Source organism: Gracilinanus agilis, chromosome 3 (genome assembly GCF_016433145.1).
Source record: "Gracilinanus agilis isolate LMUSP501 chromosome 3, AgileGrace, whole genome shotgun sequence".
NCBI classification, from domain to species: domain Eukaryota; kingdom Metazoa; phylum Chordata; class Mammalia; order Didelphimorphia; family Didelphidae; genus Gracilinanus; species Gracilinanus agilis.
This window is the reverse complement of record NC_058132.1, coordinates 318,056,826-318,060,519: the sequence shown is the minus strand read 5'-3', so window position 1 is coordinate 318,060,519 and position 3,694 is coordinate 318,056,826. Positions and strand designations below refer to the sequence as shown.

At 41.1% G+C, this 3,694-nt stretch overlaps 1 long non-coding RNA gene across 1 annotated transcript; it reads right to left on the bottom strand.

Annotated features, from left to right (window-relative positions):
* Positions 1 to 1,906: 1,906 nt before the first annotated feature.
* LOC123239378 lies at positions 1,907 to 3,039 on the bottom strand. Its single transcript, XR_006505729.1, has 3 exons — positions 2,682 to 3,039; positions 2,509 to 2,592; positions 1,907 to 2,311 (listed from the first exon to the last, which is right to left on the bottom strand). It is a non-coding gene; the product is annotated as an uncharacterized LOC123239378 (long non-coding RNA).
* Positions 3,040 to 3,694: the final 655 nt, after the last annotated feature.

Below are 3,694 nucleotides of genomic sequence, written 5' to 3'. Positions count from 1 at the left end.
AATAGTAGGTTGGATGTTATTTCTGACCCAGATCTCAGACACAGGAATGCACAGTAATTCTCTCTAATATGTAGGAATTGATATAGTGTATGAAAAATAAATTCCCACAAGGGGAATGTGACCAAGACAAAATATGAGCCTGGAATTTAACTATAATGATATCAAGAAAGGTAAATCCCAGAATGAGTTGAAGTCTTCAAAAAAAAATATTGCTATGAGGTGGCTAGGTGGCAAAATGGATAGAGAACCAGGTCTAAAGTTGGGAGGACCTGGGCTCAAATCTGGCCTTATACACTTACTTCCTAGCTGTATGACCTTGGGCAAATCACTTAACCCCATTTGCCTACTATTTATCCTTCTGTCTTGGAGTTATTACTAAGACTGGTGGTAGTTGCTAACATAGGTTTTTTTTTCCCTTGATATGACCACAAAAATATAACAGTGCTTTTAAAGCTATTGCTTTTAGGTTAGATGAAGAGAAGTGGATTGGATGGGTTTATAGAGTTGGTTGATTTGGATCTCGTTTAATAATGACCCAAAGAATGATTGCAGAATAACAAGTAGGAGAGGAGTATCTAATGGCATTCCAGGGGGCTCTGTTTGTAGCCCAATTGTGTGGAATATATTTTAGCAGTGACTTGGATGAAGAAATATGTCAGTACTAGTTAATATTCATTAGAAGAATTTACTGTGTAGGTGGAGTATACTTAGAAAAAACAGGCTACTTGTTATTCTATGAATAACCTTTTTTGCCACCTCTGCAGGTTTCATCTGAATGCCCATCTTTCCTCTGCCTTTAATAGGGTTCTATCCTTGATTCTTGCCCATGTTTCTTTCATGTTCTGTCAGACACATACATCTTCTATTGACAGATGACAATTTGGATTTGGTAAATACTTTCCAAGATTCTTTTATGATTCTTGTGACTTGATCCCCTAGTCAAGACGACCCACAACTCTACCTTGCTGCACCAACAACAATGGCACACAGATATCATGTTTTTCTATGATGGGATCACAGAATTTAAACACTGAAGGAAGCCTACAGGTTATCTATTCCAACCTCCTTATTTTATATTTATAGAAACAGAGAGGTTTAGTGACTAAAATCTTCTGACTTCTCAATCTAGTGCTGGTTAAAAATATTTGGAGACATAGTTCATGTATTAGAAGACTGGATTGGATACAGAAAGATAAATATAGGGTGGAGTGACATGATGGACTGAAACCAACATAATATATCTCCCCTTTGGGGACCCACGCATCCAAACTCCCGTCCCAGTACCTTCAATGATGGAGGATCTAGAAGGGTTATTTTCTACAAAATGCTTTATTTCTTTTGTTGCATCATATTCACCAAGAATTCTCTCTCCATCTTGTTAATAGACTTCTTGGTATAGTGGGCTCTAGTGCCTAGTAGATATTTTCCAACATTACTTCCTGTCTCTGGGTTCTGTCTCATTGGCTCAGACATTGTGATCCAGAATTAAATTCAGAAGTTGGTTTAGAAGCCTTTGATTTTGGTAGTGTTAGTTTTACTGGTGGTGGTGGTGGTGGTGGTGGTGGTGGTGGTGGTGGTGGTGGTGGTGGTGGTGGTGGTGGAGATGATGATTTGTTTGAGTCACTTTGTGTTGGTGATAGTGATTTTGTTTTTGTTTGTGGTAGTAGTGGTAGTGTTTGTATTGATGGTGATAATGATGATGCTGGTGATGCTTGTGGTTGTGGTGTTATTTGTGGTGATAGGGGTGGTGGTGGAGGTGGAGGTGGTGGTGGAGGTGGTGGTGGTGGAAGTGATGGTGGAGCTGGTGGTGGTGGAAGTGATGGTGGAGCTGGTGGTGGTGGAAGTGATGGTGGAGCTGGCGATGGAGCTGGTGCTGGTGGTGGTGGTGGTGGTAGTGGTGGTGATGGTGGTGATAGTGGTGATGGTGGTGATGGTGGTGATGGTGCTGTCTGTGTTGAAGCTGGTACTGGTCCTGGTGCTGGCTCCTTCAGCCCTACAGGACCCTTCCCAAGCTTCTTGGGCCTCCACCAGAAGTAGTACAACCTGAGATTGAGAAACAAGAAAGAGATGAGTCCAGTCAGAGCAAAGGATGAAACTGGAGGACTAGGGCAATGGGAGTAAGTAGGAGGGAGATAGGGAAGACCAAAGAAGATAAGGATATGGATGGATTGGGGGGTGTGTGTCAGAAGTTAGGAACTGGGGGTGGTCCTTACTCAGTTGACTACTCACCCAGCTCCAAAGGTTGATACGAATATACAGAGGATGAAGATGATAATACTTCCAATCCAAAGGGTCTGTGGTAGGAAGGTATCTGGGAAATATTGGCCAGTATGGCCCCAGAGATCAGCATAAGGTCCAGAGTTGGTATGAGGTAAAAGATCAGTGTGGAGTTAGATGAGTAGTATGGGATGATGTTAAATGAAGTTAGTCATGTGGGGTCAGAGCTCAGTCATTATTGGCATAAGTAAGTTAGTGACATTAAGACCCAGATATCAAAGAAGTACTTACCCTTACAAAGTACGGGGTCCTTGCAGGTCATATAGTACTTCTCACAGCTGATGCAATCAACTACCTCTGTGGAGGGACCTGAGGCTGGAGAACCAGTGTGTGTTAGACTTAGACTTAGAAAAAAGCTTCCCACACTAGCCCCTTGCCCTCACCTAGACCTCAAATATACTTACAACAGGATTGACTGCAGACTGCTGGGAAAAGCAAGATGATAGGAAAACTGCCACTGCTGGAGTGGGGGTGGGTCTGTGAATGACATAACTGGGGGAAAAAGGACTAAGGGGAGGAAATAAGGAAGGATTCTGGTGATGTGCAGGTAGAAGAAAAATAAGAAGTAGGGAAGGAGTGAGAGAATGGAATTTTGGTATCTTACGATTCAAAGTTGAGAGATCCTCAGAGATAATCAATTGCCTTATTTAACAGATAAGAAAGCTGAGACTCTGAGGGGTCCAGGGACTTGCCAAGATCACCTAGGTAGTAAGTTTCAGGAACAGAATTCAGATCTATCTATCTATCTATCTATCTATCTATCTATCTATCTGTCTGTCTGTCTGTCTATCTATCTATCTATATCTGCATTTATCTCTATATCTCTATCCATCTATCCATCCATCCACTTATCTATCTATCTATCCATCTATCTATCTATCTATCCATCTCTCTAGCTCTATATTTATCTCCCTATCTCTCTCTATCCATCTATCTATCCATCCATCTATCTATCCATCCATCTACCTATCCATCCACTCATCCATTCACCTATCAACTATCTATCTATCTATCTATCTATCTATCTATCTATCTATCTATCTAATCTATCTGTCTGTCTACCTATCCATCTATCTATTGTTAGCTCTATTCCTGTAGTTCAATCATGATTTACCAACTATTTTCCAAAATATTTCTTGGATATATGGTAGGAATCTCAAATTTAGTGGAATTCATTATCTTCCCCCCTTCAAGTTTCTCCTTCTTCAAAATTTCCTGTTTCTGGGATCTGATTGTTTAGCATTTACCAGCACACTCCTTGGCATCATCATCCCAGATATCTACTAGGTTGGCAGACAACCTAGCTCAAAGTTATCCTAAAATTTTCCCACTCTCACTTTCTATATCTCCAATTGGTTGTCAGGTCTTGCTGTCTCACTCCCATAATATCTCTAGCACCTGCCCTCTTTTCTTAGCT